Source organism: Tasmannia lanceolata, unplaced genomic scaffold (genome assembly GCF_043159265.1).
Source record: "Tasmannia lanceolata isolate RefF3 unplaced genomic scaffold, GAP_Taslan_0.1 ptg000015l, whole genome shotgun sequence".
In the NCBI taxonomy this organism is placed as follows: domain Eukaryota; kingdom Viridiplantae; phylum Streptophyta; class Magnoliopsida; order Canellales; family Winteraceae; genus Tasmannia; species Tasmannia lanceolata.
This window is the reverse complement of record NW_027518692.1, coordinates 52,644,687-52,659,178: the sequence shown is the minus strand read 5'-3', so window position 1 is coordinate 52,659,178 and position 14,492 is coordinate 52,644,687. Positions and strand designations below refer to the sequence as shown.

The window sequence follows — 14,492 nt, the reverse complement described above, 5'->3', positions numbered from 1 at the left end:
GAAAAAAGAGACAAACAAGATAGTTTTCAACTTTTCGTCACTCATCAAAATATTATTGAAATGGAAAAGAAAGCATGCTTTGTCAAGACAACCTCAAAACATGAAGGCAATCCAAATTTTGGTTATTGATTTAGAGAGTAATATTACTGGCAGAATCAGATGTCAAAAGGATTAATACATTGAGTTCACATGCTAGGCAAGTGATGCTACACAGGTACATGTAAACACTTGAACAAAAGAATCACAATTGCAGCAACAATTCAAGTGCAATGACTAATGAAAAAATAACTTTATGAAATTGTTTTGCGATCAAGTAGAAAAAGGGAAATGAGGCCTGCATAAATAAAAAAAAACATTTTTGGACATCGAAAGATTTGAAACCAAAAGTGAGTCCTTAGAGGTTACCGTGTTTAACTATGGATATTTGAGACCTGAATAGATGATTCTCTCCCAAGTATGTTCACGTCCCTCATAGTACTAATGGGATGGTGGATTAGAAACAGGAGGGAATGACATGTAGATTTTATGCATTGGAGTGTTCTCACTCTTGGGTAGTGCTGGGGACAACCTCACCCTTATTTGTTGGAGTGTTCTCATTGTCTTCTTTTCAATAAATGTTTCCCCTATTTCTAAAAGAAAAGGAATAAGGGATAGTAATAAGCAATTCATTTATCAGCAAAAAAGTGAAGTACAACCTAGAAGAACAGTGGGTTCACATAGAAATTCGGTTCAAAGAGAAGAGCAGCCGGTTCACATTGAAAGCTTGCAGTGACTCAAGTCCCACAAAATTGTGGAGCGTACTTGAATGTCAAGCAAACCAAATTGAATAAGCATCAATGTGCCAGACTAGATTTGAAAGATGGACCCCAAGCTAAAGAGACGTCAGTTATGGTCAATCTCTGCCCATGTTGTAACCTCCTTTGATTTTTTTTAATAAATGCCTCCTTCTTGTTGAGAAAAGAAAATTATGAAATAGGGTACACTGAATAGTTAACAATCGGAACATTTACTTGGGGTTTATAGTACACTACATAGTTAACAATCAGATCGTTTACTTGGGGTTTATAGTACACTACGTAGTTAACAATCAGAATGTTTACCTGGGGTTCATGCACATACAAAAGCATGAGCTTTCAGACAAACGATAGGATGTTAGTCACTTAGACTCATTGCAAAAAAGTTTATATTTAAGTCCAGCTATAGTACGGGTTAGCAGGGAGACGTGATACATGCAGTACATAGATTTCAGAGACCTGAATTAATTGGCTGGGATTAGTCATTGGAGTGTTGGCTTATACAATCTTATATTCCTACATGGTAAGTGAAGGGGATGGGGTAAATCAAATCCTTTTGCATTTATAATCGATGATCTACCTTAGCATCCAGATTGCAATGTTGTGTTCTGTGGAACTTCTTTCAGTCAATCAAACCAGTTATGGGTTTCTCTTTCATTTTCCAATTTAATAGAAGACATCTAGCCAGACCTTTACCAAAAACTGATTTAGTCCAGAAAACTGATATTCTCCAAAACTTTAGCAGTTCATAGAACAAAACGCACGCCAACATCTGCTAGTAATTTATCAAAAACTGCCAGCCACAGCAGTCTCTGAAATTCAGTAGCCGGTCCGAAAACCATCTCTAGGTTCGACACATAGGTGCCCTTTACCCAGACTAGACTCTGTTGCTAACAATGATTGTTGCAAAATCTGAAAGAAAGAAGTTCTCAGCAGAACCAAACCTGAGGGCCTTGTCTCTCTTTTTTTCCTAAACCCTAAGCCTGAGAGATTTTTCAATGAACAACAACCCTAAAAAATATCACACACTAAAGCACAACCAAAATGTCCACTCCCTACTCTCCGTCATCATCACCATGGCCCAACATCTATAAAACTTGAAACTTTAAACACTTATTTTTGCTTTCCATGGTTTTCACGTATTTTTTCAGTAACTGCACCATGACATAACCGAATCCTACTTCCTTAATTACCATAAAACACCTTGCATTGAAAAATCGAATCAACAAAGCTTCCCAAAAACCTCAATTACACCCCAGACTAACGGTACAATAGAGAGAATAGGATTTAGGGTTTAAGAAAGAAAAGATGTTACATTTTTGTCAAAGGCAATAGATAAGTTGGCGTGGTACGACTGTTCAACCATAACAGCTTCAATTTCATCCGCAATAAGATCCCTAGTCCCCAAAGAAATAAAATCACTACGCCCATTCGCGTTAAACCTAAAACCATGCATTCCATTCTCCCTAACCCCATATTCGGCACCTTTGGCAAGGCGCACCAGGTGGCTGATACAAGTGCAACCCTCGTAAACAACGGAGGAGATGCCGACACGGTATTTTGGGGATTTGACAGAGTAACAATTTCCTGAGGATTTGACTTTGGAACTGTATTTGCAGAGTTTTTTTGAGAAGGTGAGGGGGATTTGGGATTTGGGTTCTGTGTTTACATCAGAGAAACTGGGGAGGAGGAGGAATAAGGAGAGATTTGGGCGTGGACGGGCTAAGAAGGCTAAGGCCTGCATGGTATTGGTGGCTGCAAAATGCTTCGTATCTAGATGCCCATTTTTTGTATGCTTCAAGGCCACGAATTTTACCGGATTAGCTTGTCGAAGATCACGTTGAAGAGGAGATCGGCTTGTTTAGGGTTCTGCCAAGGGAAGCAAAGGCCTGCTAGGGCTTTTGCAAGAAAAAAAAAAGTCTTCAATTAGGGTTCTGCCAAGAGAAGCTAAAGGCCTGCTAGGGTTTTTTAGTAGAATAATCTATTATACAATCGATTACTCTTGAAAGTGTGTTCGGTTCACTTGTATAATAATCTCTTATAAACCACAATCCGATTATCCGATTCTCATGGAATACACAGAGAGCTATAAATCACGAAACTTGGTGATTAAATTTAAAACCGATTGGGCGCGTTTGGGAGGCGGGGATTTTACAAATTCCGAATCACTTTCCACTAATACCCTTAATTATTTTCCTTAATGACAATCTTACCCTGATGTAAATATCCCTTTCTTGATCTATTGTCGTGAAACCCTAGCAGAGAAAAAGATTGGCGCGCAAAACCCTAACTCTCCCTTACCTGCGAAACCCTAACTCTAAAGCGAGAGAGAGAGAGAGAGAGGGACTTTGCGAAACCCTAACCAGAGAGAGAGAGAGAGGCGTAAGAACTCGAAATCTAGGTTTTCAAAAGGTATTTATCTCTCTCTTGAACATTTTCCTGTTTTATTTATCTATTTATTTGAGATTTCTCGCATTGATCTGTCGTGACCGTCTCAGATCGATCCATGTAAGAACTTGCAGATCGGTTGATGTGATGGATCTGTTACTTATCAGGATCTGTGGTTTTTCTTTTTGTTTTTAGGTTTTAGAATGAAGATGATTATTAGGGTTTTTTTTTTCTCTTTTGCTTCAAATGTTGGTTTGTTCCTTTCTCTTTTGCAACATTTTAGGGTTTGTTGAGATTTTTTTTTGCTTTGGTTATTTCTTTTTAGAGTACTTGGATGGATTTTGTTCAGCATTTTCGGTTGTGATTCATTTTAGGAAAATGCTTATTATTTTTTTTAAGTTATGGATCTGTTTCTGTTGGATAGGATTAGAGCCGTGTAGATTCCTTTTACCTTCTTCATTATTTTTTTTAAAGGATTCATTTAGCCGACCCCAACTAGTTTGGGACAAAGGCTTTGTTGAGCTGAGTTGAGATGGATCTGTTTCTGTTGATTGGTTGAGATTCAAGGGTGATAAGGTGGGTTTGAGATCTTGTCTTTTTTATTTTTGTGCGCATCTTAGATTTTTCTTTGCTTCATGCATTTCGATTATTATCATTTTGCGAGAAATATTTTGAATCAAAGACTGAATTGCATTTAAGTGTAGGTTTTCATTCATTATATATGCTTTAGGTTTTTATGGTCTTGTCTCATGGCAATTTGCAATCATTTTTATAGTTTTCTTATCGAATTGGTCTGGCATTTGCCAAATCGATCACAGTTTATTTGATATTCCAATAATTTTCAGTGAAGGCGTGATGTTTATTTTTCTTGTTTCATGGTTTTGTTTCCTCCCGTGGTTCTTGGATTTTGGAAGTATTGATTTTGAATCTCATCTGCATTGGATATGTTGTCTGGATTATGATTTAGAATTAATTGACCTGAAAATGGGGTTTAAGATCTAGATTGTTCAACTAATTTCTTGAAAAGTAAATTAGTTACAAACCCTAGGTAAATTAGTTACGAAACCCTTGGATGATTTCCCCCTTCAATGTTTGTACCAGTTCATGATATTGTACCTTAGATTGATATAGGGAATCAATGGATTAGTTGTATTGCTTTGTTAAGGTATGCAGTTGCAGGGTTTCTAAGTATCCTGTTTTGGTCTATATCTTGGTATGACTTAAAGTAGTTTGGGAAAATTAATTCCTTCACGAACAAGTATTGCTAGCTTATCTGCTGTGAAACTTAAACGATGATTGAAGAGATCAATTGATCGTGGCAGAAAATTAAATTACAAATAGAGTTAGGATTTACCCTTGGTTGATTTCCCCTTTCAATTTTTGTACCATTATACCATAGCTTGATATAGAGAATCAAATAATGTGTTGTATTGCTTTGTTGAGGCTTGTCAACATGGCTTTCTAAGTAATCTGTTTTTTTCCTTTCAGAATGCTGCCCTTCTGGACAGTGAGATCATCTATGACGGACTTTGACTATGATTACTTTGCTTTCAAAACTCTAGAGAGATCCTACCTATTGAAGGTTTCGGGGAGGGTTGTAGCGAGGCCTCAACATATGTTGATGAGGGTTGCTGTTGGAATTCATAAGGATGATATAGACTCTGGTTCACCCATGCATCACCTACGTTTTTCAATGCTGGGATGCCAAGGCCACATGTGCCGTTTGCTACATTTGTTTTAATTCTGATTTGTTAGTAACTTTTATATATTTTCTCTGTGCTTTGTTTTTGCTTATCTATTCTTATTTCATGTTGGTTTACAATTGAGTAGCTGCTTCCTTATTTGCATGAAAGATGATAGTATTTAAAGAATATATGATACCTTGAAGGAATGTGCTGTCATTAGCAAATCCGCCGGAGGAATTGGTGTTTCTGTTCATAACATTCGTGCAACTAATAGTTATATTCGTGGTACAAATGGGACTTCCAATGGCATTGTTCCAATGCTATGGGTGTTCAATGATACAGCTCGTTATGTTGATCAAGTTTAGTTTTCTTTGACATTTCTGCTTTATTTTGTACTTTGTTTGCATGATGGAATTTATCTAAGGATTTCCTGTTGATAGACTGATATTTATGCTACTTGTAGGTGCGTTTGCTGTGTATTTGGAGCCATGGAATGCTGATATTTTTGAGTTCCTAGATCTCAGAAAGAACCATGGAAAGGTAGAGCTTCTGACCTCTTAATCTAGAACTATGTCAAAATGATTCTCTTGCATTTTTTGTTCATAGAAACTCTAGTCAAACCTTTGAATAGTTTTTTTAGTTACCATTTGTAGTAATATTTTAAGTTACATCATGTGTTGCTAAGTTCAGCATTCTTAATTCTAAGACCCATTTTTCTTTAAATCTGTTCTAGTACCATTGTTTGGCTCTAAGTAGTCACTTGGATGCAGATTTCCTTTTATTATTTTAATCAAATGGCAGAGAAACTCATATATTATTTCTGTGTTTTTGTCATCTGATAAATAATGAACTAGCATATATATGCACACGTCAACTCACATTTGTTATGAGAGGATTTTGCTTCTTTGTGCATATCCCTTCCTGACATGTTGAGTCCAAGTATTGGTGAATGAGAGCTCTGATGTTTGTCATGGGAGAACCATCACATTCTCTCACAATTACACATGCAAATTGCACTGCTAACTTTTTTGCTGAAGGAGCTCTTAGAGGTTTATTGGTTGTCGGTAATCTCTGCATCCCGTGTTCTATGTTTTTTTCTGCAATTTTTATCTTTATTCATTCAAAGAACTATGACCCACCACCCCAAGTGCTTCATCAAGTGCTGCGATTGTTGCATGCTTGTGATTTTGTCAAGTTCTAGTTGTTGGGGATTTCATTTACTTCCCCTCGAGTCCTTCTAGAAAAAACCATCTTAAGTTTGAAATACTTAAGCATGCATTCTAGTAATGTGTATCAATTAGATACTTGTATTTATTTTTTCATTGACTTGTCTGCCAATTTACTCTCCTAATAGTACATATCCTTACGTGACATTGTTCCTTTTTCGTATGGCATGGCCTCTTCCTCATTCAATGTCTCTTTATGTTCTGATAAGGGACAAAAATTTTGTTGTATAGTGTTTCAAAGTCTCTCTGCTGCGACTTAAATCCCTATTCAATACAACGTTGTCAGTTGCCTAGCCTAGATCTCAGTTCGGAGTGTGACATGTATCACAAGAGGGGGTTTCTGTCTTTTTCTACAAGATGGATTTCCATTTTGCTAGCAGCTCTCTATGTTAATATAACAATGTAAAAGATACGAGAAATGATAGAATGAAGGGCGCCCTCGCAAAAACCAGCTTCAAGGGCACCCTCGCAAAAACCAGCTTCAAGGGCGCCCTCATTGGTCAATTTCAGCAAGGGCATTTATGACTCCATCAAAGTCAAAGCAATTTCCGTAATTTTCAGTGCCGCCTTAAACGCACTTTATTGAAATTGACCAATGAGGGTGTCCTTGAAGCTAGTTTTTGCAAGGGCGCCCAAAAGATACATATCCTAATGCTAATGCAAATATGTAAATATAACAAGAAAGTTGCTAGCAAAGCGGGATCTTGTGCTGAAAAAAAAGCACGAAGTAGTCCACCATTGTGACACGTGCGCAAAGCCGCAAACAAACAAAAAGAGAGTGTGTATCACTACAAATGTAAAAAAGAAAAAAGAAAACATAAAAATGGCTAAATAGATTGCTCATTTTCACCCCTTCTTTATTTTCTGCAGGGTATCCTGTTTTAGAAGTGTTTTCAATATAACAGTAAGTTTACATTAGGAGGCCGTATTCATACGGGGATTTTAGAATCTAGGTTTCTAGTTTGAAAACAATGTAAAAGAGGGTTCATGATCAAGCTGTTGTATGCTGTCCTAACAGCGTTTCTTGGATTTCAAGTGAGAAATCCAGGTTTAAAAAATCTCTCCCGCATCCTGAGATTTCTATAACCTGGAAACATGGGATGATCTGCTACTCTCTTGCTGACGGAAAGAAGGTCGAGAAGTCAAAAAACGACGGCTGGTCCATTTATTTTCTTGTCTCTTATCTACAATTTTGAAGAAATCACAGATTCTAAAATCCGCATATCCAACCCTAAAGGAATACTAGACCAAGATCATAATCATTATTATCATATATTTTTGGATAGAACTTAATTAATTCGATCAGGTTAACATAAAAATAAATGCCCAGTGACTATTTTTGCCTTCAATAATACCACAATTCACCACATAATGACCAAATTTTAACGATATTAAGCAATGGCTTGGTAGAGATATTAAGCAACGCTTGGTAGAGAAATGAAGGAAAGAAGTTCTTGATCTTGTTCGAATTTGACCAACTCGTCTTCCTCCATGTTGGCCCAAACTTCGATTCCATCACCACTCCTAGTTGAAACGAGAAGAAACACATTCTTGATAGGAATCGGGTGAAGGCCGACCCAAGTGGGCTTTCCCCAACCAAGATCAATTTCATAGATGGGAAAGGCACACCAACTATTGAAACTACAAAACCCAATACCAGATTTTGAGTGTTTCTCAAATAAATCTTTCACACTTTCATAAACCTTTTGAATCCCAACTGGTCCTTGCAGTTCTTTCATGTAATCACTGTCCACTTTCGTAATAGCATTCTTAAGCTGCACTTCTAAGCAACTCTTCATGTTGTCTTCATTACACTCACTTTCCAATATCCCTGTTGTAAATACAGGAACCCAGACATTTCCTATGGAATTTTCTGTCAGAGGAGGGGTCATCCTTTTACGCAGACCAACAATATGCACTGCAACATATGCACCCATGAACCCTACCTCCTTTTGAATATTAATTACACATCGGCAAATTAGGGCAGTGTCTGTCTCGAACTTGCTCGGCCGCACTAGATTAGAGTCCTTAGTGCCTCTAGCTCTTAGTTTCTCTATCTTCGCCACTTCGAATACATACCTCTTGGCAATAATTTTCTGTCCTATGGGAAACATGTGTCCAGGAACAGTGGCTGTTTCTCTCTGTGGAAAGAGCACGGCTGAGTCGAAACCGGGTGGACTCGCTTTGTTCGATCTGCGTGCAATTGCGGCCCAGCTGTTCAAGAATGTAGTCAAGGAAGTCCCATCTCCAATATGGTGCGACATGTCCACTTCAATAACGTGAGCCTCGATGAGCTCCACGCCCTCGCCGTTACATTCTACAAAGCCAGGTTCTCTGATCCTACCTGCTAATGGGTAAGGTTTCTGATAGAGAACTCTTTAGTTGCTGAGTTTTCTCAACATTTTTCATTTTAATTTGTTGTAGCCATTTCTATCCTCATAGAGTAGAAAAGAATCAGAGGAATATATTGTGAAGAAAGTTGTTGATCTAGCATGGAGAGTTTGAAGCTAGGGATGTGATCTGGAGTTGGAGAGGATGGTTTTATGGTTTCAGTGGAGATGACTTGAACGTCCCACATCTTGGCGTCCAATTCCAAATAAAAAAAGATGGTTTGAGAGATGGGTTAGGTTCTTCTTCTCTGTTTTTTTTTTCTTAGATTAGATTGAAACCCTGGTTTTAATGGTGGTCATTCACTGGTTTTAGCTTGTCCTTCTTCAGTTTTCACTGGTTCTAGTTCAGTTCAGTTTAGTTTTATATGATCTGTTGTTTCATACTTAGTTCAGTTTTAGCTCAGTTCTTTCCTCCAACTCTCCTTGCCCATGGATTCATCGAAAATGGAGGGTAGGCCATTGCAAACTGATCCAGAGCCAAGTCTTCATGTTGACTCTCTTTCTTCGGGGCCTTCTGATTAGGAAATAGGAGGTCTAAAATATTGGTCTACAGGTATAGTGCCTTCATTAGATCCCCTCCGGCATGACAGAGCTTCTTTCACCCCCTTGGTATCTAGCGTCTTACAAGGAGATGGGTTTTTTGAAAGGTCTGAAGAAACCTCAACCCCAGTAGTTTCAACAGGTGCTACTGAATGTGATTCATCACTCAATGCAGAAGCAGAAGAACCGGCGGTGCCTACTGGTGATGAAGTAGAGGTAACTTCCTTCTTGGAGTTGATTAAGCATAAAATTGACTCCTCACCTGCTCCAAATAGAAAAGTGCAGAAAATCAAAGAGTGGATCATCAATGGAGAGGAGATCTGGATAATCTTCAGCTCTCTATTAAGGAGAAAATGAACTCTCTAAAGCTCATTGATAGGGAGATTAAATCGCCAGCCTTGGGAAGTTTATCTGGGAGGAAAAAATCCAAAGCTCAAGTGAAACTTTTGATGGACAATGAAGAGGACCTATTCTCTATCCTAAACTCAGCAAACCAGAATGCTTTGTTTCTTTCTTCCTCTGAGGAAAATTTCTGTCCTGCCACCAACCTTTCCGAGGAAACCACTCCTGAAATGTCTAATACCGCCTTGAAGACGGATTTCCCTTCTCTAGCCCTTTACTCTGTAGCTAGAGCCTCAAGCCCTCAGGCTCCGTTTGGTTGCCAGTTAAATTTTTGTCCCAGGAAGAGTTAGTTAAATTTTGGTCCCATCCCATGTTTGGTTGCCTTTTTGCATTAGGTTTTTTTTAATCCCACTCTTGTAATGATTGCTTGTGTGGTGAATTTTTTAATCCCACTTTTGTAATGATTGCCTTTACATCCCATCCCAAAATAACCCCAGGAACAAAAATAAACTCAGGAACCAAAAATAAGGTTGAGAAGAATTCTTTTCTACCCAACAGTTCAAGCAACCAAACAAATGTTTTTTTTTTCCCACCATAATCCGGCCAACCAAATATGGGGTTTTTATTTTACCAGGATACTTCTAGGACTTCTTTTTTCCCACCTATCTCCCAGGGTATTTTTTTCTCCCACATAACTCCCAGGAACAAAAAAACCCGGCAACCAAACAGCTCGTCCATCTGAATATCTGATGATAGCTCTGTCAACCCATTAAATGTTGCATTTAATGTTGTTTCCTCTAAAGACCTTACCCCTCTGAGAAATATTCCAAAATCCTTAAAACCATTCCCCCCATCAGCTGTTGGTTTGAATGCTTTAGCTCCTGTCCCTAGTCACAGATCTAGCCTTGTAAATCAGGCCCTCTTTGCCTCGAAACCTACTCCCCCGTGCCACATGGGGACTTTAAATGCAAAGGAGATCTGAAAAAGAACTTCTCTTGTGACCCCTGTTGGGTCCCAAAAGTCTGCAATAAATTTGAATCTGAGAAAGATAAGAAAGCTCCTACTTTCAGTGCTGATTTGTGTTTGGCTAGAAGGAAAGGAAGGTACCCTCACTAAAGAGTCTACCACCCCTTCAGTATATAGTTCAGAAAAAGCAGAACACCCTTAGGCCTTAGGTAGGTATAAAGAAGCAAGCTCCTCTTTCTGCTGGGTGTGATTCCCACTCTGTGTTTTCCCGCCCTGGAGAATCTGAAAACCCGTTTACCCCTACACCAGCTCTAGTGAACCCAGATGAGTTTTCAGAGACTCTATCTGAGCATCACCTTGTGAACCCCTCAAAGCAATCTATTCCCTTAGATCTTGGCAGCTTAAGAGATAGCCCCAAATGCATCCTTTAAAAAAAAACTAGCCGTTTTTTAAATACGTTATTAGCAAAGGGTTTACGTTATTAGAAAAAAGGGTTCTAACGGTCGGATTTAGTTGAAACAAAAAAACATGACCTTTGGTTTTAAAAAAGAAAAGACATGATTGGGTTTAAAAACACAACTCTTGGTGGTTAAAAAAGATAATCCCATTTAGGGAAAAACCCACACGCACACGCGCCCACACCCCGACTCGACACAGCTTGGTGTGCGCACGTGTTTTTATTTGTTTCTTGTTGTTTTTTTTAAATTCCCAAAAGCAAACAAATTGAATGCCCTTGAAATGCCCAAGCCTTTGTCTCAACACTCCCTCTTATATGGGTGTAGAAATCTTTCTCACTTTCCCATCTTAAACTATCTTTTTAAAGAGGTAAGAGAGTTCTCTTCAAAACATTTGAATTCTTTGGTGGGAAAAGTACAAGTAAGTAGACCTGGCAAAAGTGACCCGTGCCCGCGGGTCGACCCGGCCCACCCGCAAATTTGCGGGCACGGGTCTAAGTTTCCGTGACCCGTCGAAAACCAACCCGCGGGTGACCCAACCCGCAAAAACATGGGTCGGGTCGGGTCAACCTGCGGGCACCCGCATTTTTACAGTATTTTTTTATCTTTTTGAGAATGTTATCATCACTGCTGTTTGTTTTTTATGAGTAACTCCTCACTTTATAAAAAGTACGGTATGTCCTGCACCGTAGGATTATCCAAAGTTCCAAACCGTCCATTAGATGGGCCATACCCTAAATAGGTTATGCCCCAAAATTATTTCCATCGGTTGATTCTAACCCTCCGATCTATAGAGGGTTAGGATCAACCCTCTAACATTCAGATTGGAGGGATATGATCATCCTATGGAAATGATTTTTGGAGCATAACCTATTTAGGCTATGGCCCAACTAATGGACGGTTTGGATCATCCTATGGTGTGGGCCATACATAAAGTGAGAGTGCCCAGTAGTGTTGATAACATTTAAATGTGGTTTTTATTTTATTAGAATTTGCTATCAAGCTTCTCCTTTGGCAATTTCTCGGCAAGTGGCCTTTGTGTATGCAAAGATGCGCGCCATCCTTTATGTATGCAAAGATGCGCGCATCCAAATGTTGCTAAAATGTTCCTAGATAAAAAAGTAATCATTACACCACAAAAAGTAAATTAGCTAAATTATAAAGTTTTGAATGAAAAATTACCTAGAAAGGGTTTTAAAATTACGAAAAAAATACCAAATCACATATCGGATATGACAATTACGGGAAAAATAGAGGCTGTCAAATCAAAATAATTATTACAATCCCATATTTGCGGCATATTTGCGGGTGACCCGCGGGTTGACCCGGCCCACCCGCGGGTCACGTAAATTTTGACCCGCCAAAATGCGGGTCATTTTCTCACCCGACCTGTGGACCCGCACCCACATCACCCGCGGGTTCACCCAGCCCGACCCACCCGTTTGCCAGGTCTACAAGTAAGAGAATCTCTTTGAAAACTTCAAATTTGGGTGAGAAACTCAAAACCAAAAATAATCTATTAAAAGTAAAAAATTACTTTTTAATTTTAGTATTAAAATAATAACACGGAGGCCTTATTTTCTATCCCTTCAAGAGAGCCTCGGCAGAAAATGGAACCTAAAAGGTAATTTGCAAATGTTTACTCTGGAGAATGGGTTTCTCCTCTTTAAGTTCTCTGAGGAAGATGACTGTACTCGTGTTCTCGAGGACACATGCCATTTCTATGGGGGTAGAGACCCCTCTTTCTGCAGAGATGGAACCCGAATTTTTTGCTAGAAAAGAAGAAGATTTCTGAGGTTCCTATCTGGATTCACCTCCCCGGCCTTCATCTTAAATACTAGTCTACTCATTGCTTGAGTAGAATTGTGAGTCTGATTGGAAAGCCCCTCTACATGGATCAACATACGGTGAAAGCAACTAGGCTTAATTTTGCTAGATGTTGTGTCATGGTAAGTGCAAATCAACACCTCCCTGACTCAATCAAGCTCAAGTCTTCATCGGGAGAGATTGTTCAAGATATTCTATATGATTGGAAACCGAATGGATGCAAACATTGTAATGACTTCTGTCACAGACTTGAGAAATGCCCCCTTGTTCAGAATCCGGACCCGGGGAAACAAGTTTGGAGACCTGTGGAGAATTCTATCTCCTTGAACCCAAACAAGCATTCTGATGAGAAGGTTGAACCAGAGGCCCTCAGTTCAAGAACTTGCCTTATATAACCCATGAACTCATAGATTTTTTTTTCTTAAATAACAGCTGAAATCAGATATTAAGGTAGTTATTAATTCATTCTCATTAAAGTGATAATGTAAATTAAGGATATATTGACTTCTTACACCTAAAATTCTGTTGCGCCTCAAGGTTGTACACTGAAATTCATAGATTTATTTCCTAGAAAAAGTGATAATGTAAAGTAAGGGAGACAAAGCTATAAACTTTCATTGGCATGCCCATTTCAGGTACATCTGCCGATATGGCCTTGCTGACAGGATAGACGATATGGCCATACTAGGACATAATGCCAATGTCATCCGTTCGATCAAAATCAACAAATATTCCATCTGGGATATCGAGACTCTGTTTTTTAACGCCAACAAAAAAGACTGGCTTATGACCTCCCGAAGGAAGCCTGATCGAGGTTTGATAGATCGACGGGCTAAGATAATCCATTGCACCTGTTCATGTGCATGGGGGCATGCGTAGGGCCCAAAAAGGAGTTGTTAACATGAGTTTTTAAACTGTTTTCGTACGCAGTTGCACACATTTTTTTTTTAAAAAAATGCAGTAGGGTCTATAGGGTTGGATTATCTAAAGGGAGATGATATTTTCACCTCCTTTGACTGATAAAATCCAACGTTTTCTGTGAGAATGTTTCACTTGCTGAGGATAAATTCACCCACTTCAACGGTTTTCTTTACCTTTGAAAGTTAACGGATAATGTTAAGGGGGATTTTATCCGTAAGAGGGGGGAAAGAGGGGGGAAATATCATCTCCGATTCTCCCCTATCTAAAACATTCATTTATTGGGCGCCAACATAAATATGTTGTGCCTAGAAAATTATCCCCATGAATTGATCTTAACCCTCCAGCATTATAGAACCTCTTCAGATTTATGGAGATGGCTTCTGAATCTATTTAATGAAGGATCCAACAAATGAAAGGTTTGGATGATATAATCCTGTGGGCCCACTTCACTTTTATAAAAAAAAAAAAAAAAAAAAAAAAAAACCGCATGCGAGTACATGTAGACACCATCTAATATCTCTGTTAAGAAACTCTTTTTAGCATTTTTCTTTAGAAAGTTTAAAGAAAATCACAGGGCATACAAATACCATTGCAGAGGGAATGCATGTGAAAATATGAGGTGCTGCTAAGACTTGTAATGAATGGGCCATGCATCAAAATCCATTTTAATCAAGATGATTCTAACCGTCCATATAAGTACCATCAGTCAAGAGTCTACCTTCATTTATTTATTTTCTTGCAATTATTCACCATTTTAACCACTTACGACCTCTGGACAAGAATTTAGGAATGCGAATTTCCTCCTCCCTTGTGAATGTCTTGAGCAACTATTAAAAAGTGATTATACCTGTGATCCCAACTTCCAACATGCACAAGACTATTGGTTGCACAAAAGCCAGGGACCTGCAAGTGTCTTGTTGGGTTTTTGGATGCCACCTCACCAAAAAACCACCATTTG

The 14,492-nt window shown here is 38.7% G+C and overlaps 1 protein-coding gene, 1 long non-coding RNA gene and 1 pseudogene across 6 annotated transcripts in view; 1 reads left to right on the top strand and 2 right to left on the bottom strand.

The window, feature by feature from the left end:
- Positions 1 to 2,847, bottom strand: part of LOC143892352 (dihydroxy-acid dehydratase, chloroplastic-like) — a 20,577-nt gene extending 17,730 nt beyond the window's left edge. Inside the window, exon 1 of one of the 5 annotated variants that reach the window (XM_077396901.1) lies at positions 2,110 to 2,847. The gene's annotated coding sequence lies outside the window, so the exon portion shown is untranslated. Of the gene's footprint in view, positions 1 to 405; positions 718 to 1,374; positions 1,873 to 2,109 lie in introns of those variants that run through there. The other 4 variants (XM_077396904.1, XM_077396905.1, XM_077396902.1 and 1 more) reach the window with 4 other exon arrangements.
- Positions 2,705 to 14,492, top strand: LOC143892354 (uncharacterized). Its single transcript, XR_013255479.1, has 4 exons — positions 2,705 to 3,206; positions 4,671 to 5,226; positions 5,331 to 5,407; positions 13,249 to 14,492. It is a non-coding gene; the product is annotated as an uncharacterized LOC143892354 (long non-coding RNA).
- On the bottom strand, positions 7,509 to 8,671 carry LOC143845902 (stemmadenine O-acetyltransferase-like; annotated as a pseudogene).